The 13682-nt window shown below is 39.1% G+C and overlaps 1 protein-coding gene across 3 annotated transcripts in view; it reads right to left on the bottom strand.

Annotated features, from left to right (window-relative positions):
* Positions 1 to 13353, bottom strand: part of rassf8a (Ras association domain family member 8a) — a 35280-nt gene extending 21927 nt beyond the window's left edge. Inside the window, exon 1 of one of the 3 annotated variants that reach the window (XM_079809624.1) lies at positions 13007 to 13353. The gene's annotated coding sequence lies outside the window, so the exon portion shown is untranslated. The remainder of the gene's footprint in view (positions 1 to 13006) is intronic. The other 2 variants (XM_079809625.1, XM_079809626.1) reach the window with 2 other exon arrangements.
* Between the last annotated feature and the right edge of the window lie 329 nt (positions 13354 to 13682).

The raw sequence follows: 13682 nt of genomic DNA, 5'->3' as shown, positions 1-13682 counted from the left end.
ACCAGAGTGTGTTGAGACCAAGATGAGATTAAGCCTTTGGGGGTTAATGCCAATACTGAGGCAGGGCGAGACCGAATCAAGACCAAAACCAGAATAAAAAAACTAAATCTCATACAAGTACTTTTTTTGCAATCATTTCTCACATTTTTGGGGGGCATTTGCATTACTTTTGGAGACATTCTGACCTGGTGGAACAGTAACAAACAACATTAGAAAGAAGTTATTGATTGCATTTGAAGCAGGACGTTTTGCATCCAATCACATTAATGATGTTAACAAATAAATCAGACAATGCGCTGGCGATTTAGTGATATCCCAACAGTTGTGGTCTTGACCGGTCTTGAAATAAAATCCTGAGTTCTCTTAGTCTGAGACAAGACCAGGTACAAATGCGTTTGAGACTGAGACAAGACCAAGACCTTCAAAAAATAGTCTCACGACCAGTCTCGAGCACTACAACACTACCAAAGTCGTTCAACAGAAATCAAGCTTCACAAATCAGAAAGACATAAGACGAGTGGAATTAAATTAAGAAATTGAGAGGACACAACTATAATATATAGCGCTCTCTCCACATGCATGTTAGCCATTTGTATTTGACAAATTTTGTCTCCAACTGAAAAATGAATTGAGACTCACAATCACAGGGCAGGCAAGGGAAATTGCAGAAGATTTACAAAACCATAAAAGGTAGTCAAGAAGGCAATAATCAACACAACAGCTTCATTTAAGCAAAGAAAATACAGTAGTAGAGAACTTCAGGTACTTCGTGTCGGAGCTCCGTACCCAGGCTTGTATAGTTTCAGTGAAGTGACGTTACCAGTGACATTCGAAGCCTTGTTTGAGTACAGTGCTTCGAGAAAAGGTTAACTTTTGGCGGGACACTTCGACTATAAGAAGCATAAATCCTCCTCTTGAACTTGAGGGTTGTCAGTAGTTGCAGAGTTCGGTTTGCTATTTATAGTTTGCCAATTACACTACAATGGAGCCATCTAGAAAGACAAGGTATTCACCCATTTGGGAGTTTCTTTAATTGATCTCTAAGGTATGTGTTTGTAGGCTGATTTTTGTCATGTCATTAGCCTAATTATTGTTTTATCACTGGGGAGATTATATCAAAAAAAGACAAATAGACTTATTTACACTGTTAAAGAGTTGGATTCTTATGCTAAACATGGCCAAAATTAAAATAAAACAAACCAAGTTGGACGTATGACGGAGTATTTCTGTGCCAAATACACTCTTCAGGATTCAAACAAGTTTCGGAAAGTTTTTTCAGAGTATGGCCCTGTATGGCATCATAAAGGATGGAACTCCTGCGCACATCAACCAGAGCGAGAGCAAGAGCGCGTCCATCAACGAGCATCGTTTGGGTTACGGAAGCTGTCGGCAGCGTTGTCTTTTTTTTTTCAACCACGAAAATCAACAATGTCACTAAAGAAGTGTGTTTTTGGTTGTGAGGGAAAGATAACCTTGTTCAGCTTCCCAAATAACCCAGTGTTAAGGGAACAGTGGATGCAGTTTGTTTTTCCGGAGCAGCAACAGAGTTCTGCAAGTGTGTTTGTTTGTTCCTGCAGTCGAAACCGCAGGCAGTGTGTGAAACTGCATCACATGTCTGTTTTGTTGGAAATCAAAAAAATAAGTACATATAATGTAAACAACACAAACTTATAGTGAATCAAAAGTTATCCAGGGATTATGCAATGGTGTATTCTGTGTGTGTGTGTGTGTTCATGACTTTAGCTCCGCCCACTGCATGCCTGCACAAGTTCGGCTGTTTTCAGAAAGAATCAGCGTATCTGTCTTTTATCAATCTGATAAAACTAAAGACTCTTTGGAGATATGAAGGATGCAACACTACTCTAGGTACTCAAGATTAACATGAGATTGGCAGAAACTGTGTGTGTTCTGTACCTTTTATCCAGTATAAAAAGCTCTATACAGCTTCATCTGATCACCACTACAAATACAGGGCAAACAGAAAAAACTAACTAAGGGCTTAAATACACAGCTAAATGAAGCGCCAAACAAGACTCAGGTCAACATAATCAATTAACCAACGAGTAACCATAGAAACTAATTAGCAACGGGAACAAGAACTAAACATTTTATATCTCGCAGTGTGACTAGGGGCACGTTCAAAGCTCAAACCAGTGCACAACGTTTTGCTACGTTTTCCGGTTGAACGTCATGGTTCCTGGAAACGGTGTGCAACGGGTTTGAGAAGCGTTTTCTCTCGTTTGGTGGGCGTGTCAAATATGTCAGCCCAATCAGCAGCAACATGTATAAACCACGCGGTATTAAAGAGACCGCTTGCACAATGGGTCCAAGTGAAGTGGTTTACAAATGTGTTCGCTGCAGCTCAGTATACGCAACAATTGAAGATATTAGAAGACATGATTGTCGCAAGAGTTTTATAGTAAAAATATAGATATCAACATTATGATGAAGTTGTTTATATTTTTAGCTTCATTGCAAGGCAAGTTTATTTTTATACCAAATTTCATACACAATGGAAATTAAGCGCTTTATATAAAAATGAGAGAGTAAGAACTAGAAATAAAATTATTTAGATTAGAATTGATTACCAGGAGATGAAAAAGTTAATTAAATGGGATGGGGATGTTCTCTTTTATTCTGGACGGCAAGGGCAGTGATTGCATGTATTTTGCAGTATTAAACACGTATTTATATCGATTTCATCAGGCTCCGAAAATTCTTTAAAAAAAAACACAAAGAATGGCCTTCTCGGCTGCCATAGTTCCAACTCTTGCGTCATCAGAACAGGGTGTTCAACGCAGCACCGTTTCCGTTGAAAAAACGTTTTGAAAGATCTCACAGTAGCAACTTTATAAATCACAATGTGTGTTTTATATTTTAATTTTTTTAACTTTATCTAACAATTACCTTTTCATTTTTACTCTGAGATAGAAATGGACTTCAAATTTTTAGTTTAAATTCAGATTTATAGAAGGTTTATTTATTTACCACCTTGCTATAACCCAAGGTCACTTACAGAAACAGTTACTTGTGTTAATAATTGTTTATCTTTTTTATTTTTTTAATAAATTTGTATTCACCTCAAATGAATGTTAAATTGACAGAACCAGTTTTGTATACATGTGAATGGGTAAAATCTAATAAAATTAACCAGCTATATGTCATTTGGTGTCACTAGGTCAAAATAAATTATATATATATATATATATATGTTATTATTTTTTTGCATTGATTTTGCCTTTTTGTTTGACAGCAGCTGCTTATGTTTTTAACTCACCTTATTAATATTTAAAAATATTCTTTCGCTCTCCCTATTTCTTTGAAGAAGTTCTAATATCAATACAAATCCGTTCATTATGTTTATAGGGCTTTGAGTTTGGCTCCAGAGGAGGGACCGGGACGATTTACTGACTGTATGGGGCACTGCGCTGGAAAAGAAAAGCACTGCAGTAGCCAAAGACCACAGCTTCATGATAGATCTCCTCTCTGAATGAAATAATACACCCATCCTAATAAAATCTGCAAGCACACAAAATTATGCTTAAAAAACAATGTGCCGTCCTCAAAGGACAACTCTGTTCTGCTCTGTGGACTGAAAACCACATAGCTTTCCATGTTTTTCCAACTGAAGTCTTCAGTTGAAGATTATTTGTGATTGAAAAATAAAAATTTACGACCGCCTCGAGTATGTTAAGCCTTATTCAGGCTGTCAGTCCAAATTCGTTTTGCGTATATCCGATTAAAATACGTTCATATTTAGCAACCAAGCATAAAAGTTACACTGCTCGAATTAAAAGGTCCAGCGTGCCCAGCGCCCAACCAAACACACTTTTGCGCATGTGAAGGATGCTGTTTACGTGTAATTGGAACAGGAATGAAGTACAAAGCCTTGTTTACATTTTAAATATAGTTTCGCCAACATGGAAACGTTTGGATTTGTGCCGAATGAGAGAGGTGAGCCCAATGCGGTTTCAGTTTCACTTTATACAATTCATTTTGGCTTAACGTTTGTATGTTGTTTATAATAAACGCCACTATAGGCAAATATTGGTTTTATTTTACAATTTAATTAAATAACTTATTTTTAATTAGTTCTGTTCTGAATACTGTTACATTTAAATGATTTGTTGTGGAGTGAGGGTAACTTTAATTTGCATTAAATAATCAAGCCATTATTTCCAAGAACTACACAAAAACATCCACTACCCAAAAAAAACTGCTTTTTTCAACCCCATGAGAGGCAGTACATTGAATGTCTCTGGTTTAGTCATATGAGACATATGGTGCGGTGGGACCCCTATAAGAGCTCTTCTGTCGGAGCCAAAATGGAAGGAAAAAAAGATGGTTTATTACAACTGGAGCCATGGGGTTCTTGCCAAATTTCAAATTTTCGATTTATAGAGGGTTTGAAATAGCTCAGAATGCAGGCTGCCAATGAGAAGAAATTGAAATCCCATTTTAAATTGGGCCATAAATCTATACAAAAACTTCCCACTTGGAATTGTCCTTTAACGTTCAGTTTCTTCTTCACTATTTAGGAGTGAGATACTCAACAAAGGTCAAAGATGCGACGTCTGTTGCATGCTGCATATCCTTTTCCTTCCATTTTGCCCTTCTGTGAGCAGATAAGCATTTTGTCCTTCACCTTTACTACCCTTTAGCGTCTACGACAACAGATGGAGTCCTGCAGCCAATAGTCAGATGCATTGTGGGGCCATTTTGTGTTCTTTTCCTTCTAACGCAAAAGTGGCCTGCAGCCTGCTGTATTCTGACAATTTTCCAGGAGCGATCGCTGAAGCAAGGAAGCCCAGTTAACGGGTGACTTCACGTCTGCTGCATATATGTTTGACTATATTAGCCAAAATCACAAGGGAACCGAGGTTGTCATAGTACAAGATGTGATATCAAAACGTGCATCATTTAAATATTGACCTCTATACAATGACACCTCAGTAACAATGAATCCGAGCACAAGACCATAGTGTGTGGTCTTTTTCACAATCCAAGAGTGCAAATAGAAAAGGCCAAAAACCTGAAACACAGAGCTTGTTAAGGTTAAAAAGAGCCACAGACGTTCAATGACACATTCAAATATTCTGCGTCTTTATAATGGCTATCCACCTGTCACTCAAAGTGGCCACGCCCTTAATTATGCAGGACTTTATTGCTTTATATAATGTAAATGAATGAGTTACAAAAAAATTCACCCCCCTCACAGTTGTTACGAAGGGCAAAATTTGCCATAGCCTATAGACCAAAACCACAATTTGTACCAGGCTGTAAACATGTTTTTTTCTGCTATAAAGTTGGGCATTTTAACATGGGGCTCAATGAGATTCTGCTCCTTCTGGAGCCTGTCCCTAGTGGCCAGTCGATGAATTGCAGTTTAAGTCACTTCCGTATTGGCTTCAAGAGAAACTGTGGAAGGTTGCCGCTTGGTTCAGGAAGAACACGTAACAGGAACAGTATTTTGGATCAGTGTGCGCGTCAGGTCTTAAAGGGATAGGCAGCCTAATAAACTTGCCGCTCTTTATGTTGTTAATGTTACTCAAATAACAAAAGACAAGGAGAAAATCAATTACTGCTCTTGACTGATTAACTTATTAATTAATCGGCATTTCATTTTTACAATGAAGATTATCCCATGTTATTTTCAATTTGATTACTTTGTTTCTTTATTTAAGAAACAAATTTGTTTCTTACCTCATTACCTGAAAAAATAAAAGCAGTCTATTTGATTTGTTTCTTTATTCTATTGTAATTTATTTGTGCTATTGCTAGACATTTGTTTATTTGTTCTTATTTTATTACAGTTTACTTGTCTTTTTTTAATTCAATTTATCATTTCAAATCTATGAAAGTACAGTACAGTCAGTGTGCACTTTATTATGCTGCTTGCTTGTTGCTACTGTGTGCAATAGTGTAATTATTTTATTTATGCTTAAATATTTATTTTCAGAATTTATTTTTAGGATTTACATTTTTCAGTATTTTCAGCACTGAACTCTTTTTTTACTTGTTCTACCTCACCTGTTTTTACTATTTGTTAAATATAGGTTTTTTTAGTTCAATAAATGTAACTTTTTTTAAATTTAAATCCAATTAAAAAAAAAAAATCAATCCAGACTTGTAACATTTGTTATCATCATGATCATTGTGTCATTTTTATGATGTAAATTGAGGGAGAAAAAGCAGTATCGGCTCAAGAAAATTGGCAGACCGTATCAGTCATCGGCTAAGATGAAAAAAATAATCCATATCGGTCGATCCCTATACTCGTTTCTCAGAAAAACTATTCTACAGCCAGTTGTTGGAATGTCTACTTTTGTTTTGGTCAGTGCGAAACCACAGTTTGTGGCCAATTGTGACACCACAGGTTACCAGTTGGCGGAAAACACAGCGTATTGCTGCCATGGAAACCAGCAAACAAACTTGGTCAGAGATCGCAGATTCTACCCGACCTAAAAAGCCTCAGCATTCATCTAAAACTCTCTATGAATAAGAGCATATTAAAACTAGGGATGGGCATTTTTGTCAATTTCTCATTTCGATCATCGATAGGTCTCAAAAACGAGTACTCGAGTACTCGTGGGCGGGGCATGTGCAGGGGGCGGGGCATGTCCGTCATTGAAATAATGAAAACTGTTATGAAAATGGTTGTTGACAAATACAAACACAAACGTGACATGAAAACATGAACATATACAACAAAAAATAACTGCTAGATTATGATGCATAAATGTGTTTGAAAAAGAAACATCTTTATAAAATGACCGTCTCAAATAACCAAGTCAGTAATAGAGCATTGCCTTTGAGCTGAAACTGTGAAATAACACCACCCTGCAGAGCTTGCTCGCTGGTTAATAAACTCAACCAAACGCACCCTATATCAATATTAATATGAAGATTATTATGAACCTATTACGACATAAATCAACACAAAAGGACGTGAATGCGCACGTGAACTTCAGCGTGCTAGATTTGACAGGCTATGGTTTGAAACGGAACATTTTGAGTCTGAGTGTTCCCGCTAGTTTCTCTGTGGATCAGCTGATACACAGGGAACTAAGCACAGATCATTTACAGCATCATCGTGTTCTCATTATAATGCTATGTAGGCTATGACAGATTGGCGCTGCACATCTTGCACTAACCATTCAATGATCACAGTGATTCCGACATCACTGCACGCCTCAGTTTAACTTTATTTCGCCGCGGTCTGGAGGCGTGCTGTATAACGCTAACCAATCAGACCTCCGGTACCGCGCAAAACGACGCAATAACAAATAAAAAAAAGAGACAAATATATTTTTTTCAGGGCGATCATCGTTCTCATGATCGATGATCGCTGTCACGTTCGAGTACTCGATTACTCGACCACTGTTGCCCATCCCTAATTAAAACAGATCAACTCATCAAGTTACATTGTGCAAGTCTCTTCGCTTTCATTGTCAATTGCGCTCGTTCCTGTTGCGTGCGTCGAGTTTGAGAAAGAGGGGGCGGGGGAAACAACTCTCTCCAATATTTTGAATTTGGACTGCAGTACCTATTTCGACCACTAGCTGTCAATCCTACACACCGCACCTTTAACTGACATAAGAATAAAACTGTTAAGTTTGTCCGCCAAAAGTGACAAATGATTATTTATAACAACCTCTGCCCTACAGTCTAGGGGACATCATGAAAGCAGAAGCGAACATCACGTGACCACGTCAAGTGTAGAAATGGAGAAATACTGGAGCTACATTTGCCATTTTGGCCGTTTCGTTCAGGTCACCGATCTTAATCAGGAAGAGACTGTGTTATATTTGACTGCCGCCCCACCATGAGCACCCCATTCAATCATCTGCACATCAGGCTGAGCACAAGTGATCACTAAGTCGGTCTAAAACGAGCCCTGCAGAAGTCAATCAAGCACCATTTGTGAATGTCACAATGAAGCACTTGAGTAAACGCCTGCCCATTTGGTGACTGTAGGATCCAACTCTGACCTCATCATGATGATATCATCCCACATGAAGATTAAAGGGAGTACAATTGTGAACATCTCTACTTAGGATATCACATCAACACACTACTTATGGGTTATGTCTATCAGTACAGAATAATGAAACGCTCTTGCGGCATAAAATATGACTGAGGCTGATGTTTGCAGACAGAAAAGAGGTATAAACTCTACTGGAAGTGATTTTGTCAAAAGCTGATGAACTGCACATCTCAAATTAACTCAACTGAGTAACATCCTCTTATCATTACTCATACTTCTGATTCAGGCATTCACATTTTCCCTCGGGAATCACTCAAGTAAGATACCCAATGTTTCCTGCCAGTTTAACTGTAATCCTTGTCCAATTGTGTGCGTAAATGTAAACAACACACTTCATTTCGACCTGCTTATTAAAAGCATTTGGCAAGCATTTCTCCTTTCTGTCCATGATATAGAGAATAATGTGTTGCTTGTTAAGACAAACAGAACTTCTTATAGCTCATACTCAGTGTTAGTGATTTGAACAAACTGCTCATCCTAAATTAAACTTTTGGATTTTGTACTCACATTTTCTTCTTCAACTGCATAAAGGCTAATATAGAAACATACCCTCCAAATATTCCTACATATGGGAAGTTAACTTTACATACAGTACGTGTTATGAAACCTTACCTTTGTTTGTTTAGAATCAACTGAGCTAAACCCTAAAGTCTCAGGAAAGGATCAAATTAAAAACAAATGATACAAGATTCGAGCTCCAGCTTTAGTGTCTATCCAAAGCCAGAGAGAATGAGCTTAATTCTCGGGGAATGATGTTGTGTTGCTACTATTGCTAAACTATTTTGGATTAACCTTTTATTCTGGTTGTGCTTGCACTAGCTGTCATGCTACATGTAATTACTAGCGATTTATGCACTCTCCCATAATTAGTTGCAGGCCTCAACTGAAACCGTTCCAAGAGTGAAAACACTCGGATGGATGGATGGATGGATGGATGGATGGATGGATGGACGGATGGATGGACGGACGGATAAGGGATGGATGGATGGACGGACGGACGGATGGATAAGGGATGGATAAGGGATGGATGGATGGCAAAGGGATGGATGGATGGCAAAGGGATGGATGGATGGATGGCAAAGGGATGGATGGATGGCAAAGGGATGGATGGATGGATGGCAAAGGGATGGATGAATGGATGGAAATGGGATGGATGGATGGATGGATGGATGGCAATGGGATGGATGGATGGAGAAAGAAGGATGGATGGAATGAGAAAGGGATGGGTGGGTGGCTGGGTGGAGAAAGAAGGATGGATGACATGAGATGGATGGATGGATGGATGGATGGATGGATGGATGGATAAGGGATGGATAAGGGATGGATGGATGGAAAAGGGATGGATGGATGGCAAAGGGATGGATGGATGGATGGATGGATGGATGGAAAGAAAAGGGATGGATGGATGGCAAAGGGATGGATGGATGGATGGATGGATGGAAAAGGGATGGATGGATGGCAAAGGGATGGATGGATGGATGGCAAAGGGATGGATGGATGGATGGATGGATGGATGGATGGATGGATGGATGGATGGCAAAGGGATGGATGGATGGATGGATGGCAAAGGGATGGATGGAATGAGAAAGGGATGGATGGAGAAAGAGAGGGATGGATGGTATGAGAGATGGATGGAGAAAGAAGGATTGATGGTATGAGAAAGGGATGGATGATGGATGGATGGAGAAAGAAGGATGGATGGCATGATAAAGGGATGGATGGAATCAGACAGGGATAGATAGATGGCATGAGAAAGGGATAGATGGATGGGTGGCATTATAAAGGGATGGATGGATGGATGGAGAAAGAAGGATGGATGGCATGAGAGATGGATGAAGAAAGAGAAGGATTGATGGTATGATAAAGGGATCGAGGGATGGAGAAAGAAGGATGGATGGCATGAGATGGATGGGTGGATGGAGAAAGAGAAGGAAGGATACATGAGAAAGGGATCGATGGATAGAATGAGAAAGGGATGGATGGGTGGCATTATAAAGGGGTGGATGGATGAAATGAGAAAGGGATGGATGATGGCATTATAAAGGGATGGATGGATGGATGGATGGGTGGATGGATGGATGGATGGATGGAAGGAAGGATGGCATGAGAAAGGGATGGATGGATGGATGGATGGATAGCACGAGAAAGGGATGGATGGAATTAGACAGGGATGGGTAGGTGGCATGAAAAAGGATGGATGGATGGCATGATAAAGGGATGGATGGCATGAAAAAGGATGGATGGATGACATGATAAAGGGATGGATGGCATGAGAAAGGATGGATGGATGGCATTATAAAGGGATGGATTAATGGATGGAATGAGAAAGGGATGGATGGCATGAGAAAGGATGGATGGATGGCATTATAAAGGGATGGATTAATGGATGGAATGAGAAAGGGATGGATGGCATGAGAAAGGATGGATGGCATTATAAAGGGATGGATTAATGGATGGCATGAGAAAGGATGGATGGATGGCATTATAAAGGGATGGATTAATGGATGGCATGAGAAAGGATGGATGGATGGCATTATAAAGGGATGGATTAATGGATGGAATGAGAAAGGGATGGATGGCATGAGAAAGGATGGATGGCATTATAAAGGGATGGATTAATGGATGGCATGAGAAAGGATGGATGGATGGCATTATAAAGGGATGGATTAATGGATGGCATGAGAAAGGATGGATGGATGGCATTATAAAGGGATGGATTAATGGATGGAATGAGAAAGGGATGGATGGCATGAGAAAGGATGGATGGATGGCATGAGAAAGGATGGATGGATGGCATTATAAAGGGATGGATGGCATGAGAAAGGGTGGATGGATGGCATTATAAAGGGATGGATGAATGGATGGAATGAGAAAGGGATGGATGGCATGAGCTTAAGCCTTGTCTGTAAAACTGGGAGTAATTGTTCTGAAGTTACACAATCACTTTATATGATAAACAGATCAAAATGTACAGTCAAACCTCACTGTACATGACCAAATAAGAGATTGAGGCTTGGTCAATGTTTTGAGTAGGTTTGTGATTGATTTGAGCCTTACATTTTGATCTGTTCTTCATAGAAAGTGATCATGTTGCCTCAAAATATTTAGAATATATCCGTCGAGTCCTTTGGAACTAACTCATTGAAGCATCTGACTACTGTATACCGAAGCTACTAAAAAGATTAGCTGGTGACTAAGCCATTGTGGAGGCTTGAAGGCATGCAGGTGGTTATCCAAAGACTTGGGCCTTGATTTAACACCATGGAAACTGATAAGAGTGAGGTTACACATTCCACACAGCTGGCCACCAAAGGAGATAAGAAGTTTCTAGTTCCCTCTCGCTTTCCCCAATCAAAGACATGAAGTTACGTTCATCTTACATAAGTTATATGGCTAATGCTTTACTAAAGGTATAGTTTTGTCCTGGTATTCTCTTGAATGAGCTACAGAGTGTGGAGATATATTTAAACCTCATGTTTTGAATCTAGCTGAGGGAAAATGGAGGTGCAAAACAAACGCAAAGTACACAAACAACACAATCAAACTGAACCAAGAAAGACCTCCCATCTGCCAAACACAGAGGAGAACTGTGTCCCGACCGAATCTCCCATCTGGGACGACGGAGGAAGGAAAACAAACCTTCTTTTCCCCACCCCAGTAAAACAATAACCTGAGGTTTTGGAAGAAAGTGAGTGAATTCACAGTGAAATCTCCAAATCTGGCTCCTAAAATCCCTTAGGTGTCCTAAAATGTACTTTGCTACGCTCGAGTCTTACGCATAGTTTGGCACATTTAGCCTGTAAGAGTAAAAACAATGAGGAGCTTTCATGGAAGGTAACAGGAAAACAAAGCTTTCTGAGGGAATAAACCGTGCCAGGTTTTAAACAAAGTCCTTCTCTAAGGACGAGAGATGGCAAGAACAGTCTACCCTCTGTGGTATTTAACTACAAACCAGCAAGAGTTTGTTGAGTCTCAGCTGAGGTGCTTTAATAAACTCGAGTATATCCATCGACCCCCCCAAAAAACCCAACGTTGAGACTGGCAGAATCGCTAACATCTGGATGGCACGTTTAGCTGGATATAATACAGCCTTTGTTCTTTAGCCATGGTTGTGATCAGCAGGCAAGCTTTGAAGGACCAGCCAAAAACTGAGTTACGGGGGTACTAGATGAAGTGTCGACGTGACTAAGTGGTTTATTAAGAAGCTCTCATCTTACCACTTTCAATAAAGTAGTTGCACGCTGTGAAGCATTTGCATACTTTTGAGGCAATGTCAAATTTGCACTTTCTTTGAGTATTTTGCAGTACATAAAAAGACAAATAACCAAATGATGAATAAACCATTAAACGTTCAATTTGCATTGCATGGCAAGATACTAAGCAATTATACACATCCATGTTTAATTAGCTAGATTATAATTGGGTCCAGAACTAATATTGTGTCAGATAAACTAGTCCAATAAATACTGATGTTATGAAGAGGACTGATTCTTCAAATATTAATAATCAATCATAATTATCTAGCAAAAAGCTGAAAACAACAAAAGTCGACAGACTTTACAAACAATCTACCACCTATACTAGTTAACAAACCATGGCATTAAGGAAAATACACAATTATTCACTGATATTGCAATTCCTTGCAGTATTAAAATCTGATCTCATAATGTAAACTCACGTTTTGTTTTGATGTTAATTGATATGATGCTTGTGTATACAGAATACTAAAGACATGCTGTTTTAATACTGTTTTTGGTTAAATAACAACGTATTTACAATACACGCCATAATCCGCGGATTATGATATTCTGATAAAATTTGAGATCCAAATGTAAGACTTTAGCTGTAGATATTTAGGATTGTGATGCTGCATGCGCGTGATGGACAGACCTCAAAGTATAAGTACATTTATTTACATTTATTAAGTATTAAATTGTTCCGCATGCAAAATCGTCTTACCTTTATGCTTAAATGTAGAAAAACATTTATCCACTTTTTGTCCGAGCCGATGTTACACTGACCAAAGTTTGTGCAGTAATTCAAAAAGGATTAACGTTACAATAAAATATCCAGATTTTTTTTTTTTTACTGTGTTAAGTCTTTGCGTTAAGCTCCGTTTGCTGAATAGAAATTAAATGCTGTTATATTTTATCTTTTTTACAGCGCAAAAGTCTGAGGAAATGAGCGGATTTTATCCGTGGGGATCACCGCCCCACAGGAAAAGTTTTCACGCTGTGCTGCAGTCGGTCCATCCGTGCTAGTATGTGGAAAACACGACCATCTGATCTCACTCGCCGTATTCTCTCAAGTCCCGCCCTCAATTTGATCATTGCTTACTATGATTGGTATGGCTTGAGAGTGGCTCCTTAACTGTCCAATCAGAGTCCGCTTTTGAAAGGCTCCTATTGGTTCATCCTGTCGCTGGAGGTGGGACTTGTGTGAATACGGGCGGCAGCTCTTTCTCAAGAGGGCGCCTGACGTCGTACGAAGATCTGATGTAAACTTTTTTTGTTGTTTAATTGTGTTTATTTAGCATACTAAGAAGTGCAGTCATTCAGATAATTTACATGCCAAGGACTTCAAACTGAAATATAGCTGGAAATCAACACCTGGAACCTCTATTTAAAAGATTTCC

The sequence above is a fragment of the Gobio gobio genome, assembly GCF_949357685.1.
Source record: "Gobio gobio genome assembly, chromosome: 25".
In the NCBI taxonomy this organism is placed as follows: Eukaryota; Metazoa; Chordata; class Actinopteri; order Cypriniformes; family Gobionidae; genus Gobio; species Gobio gobio.
The sequence above is the reverse complement of the archived record's forward strand: the minus strand, read 5'-3'. Positions and strand labels throughout refer to the sequence as shown.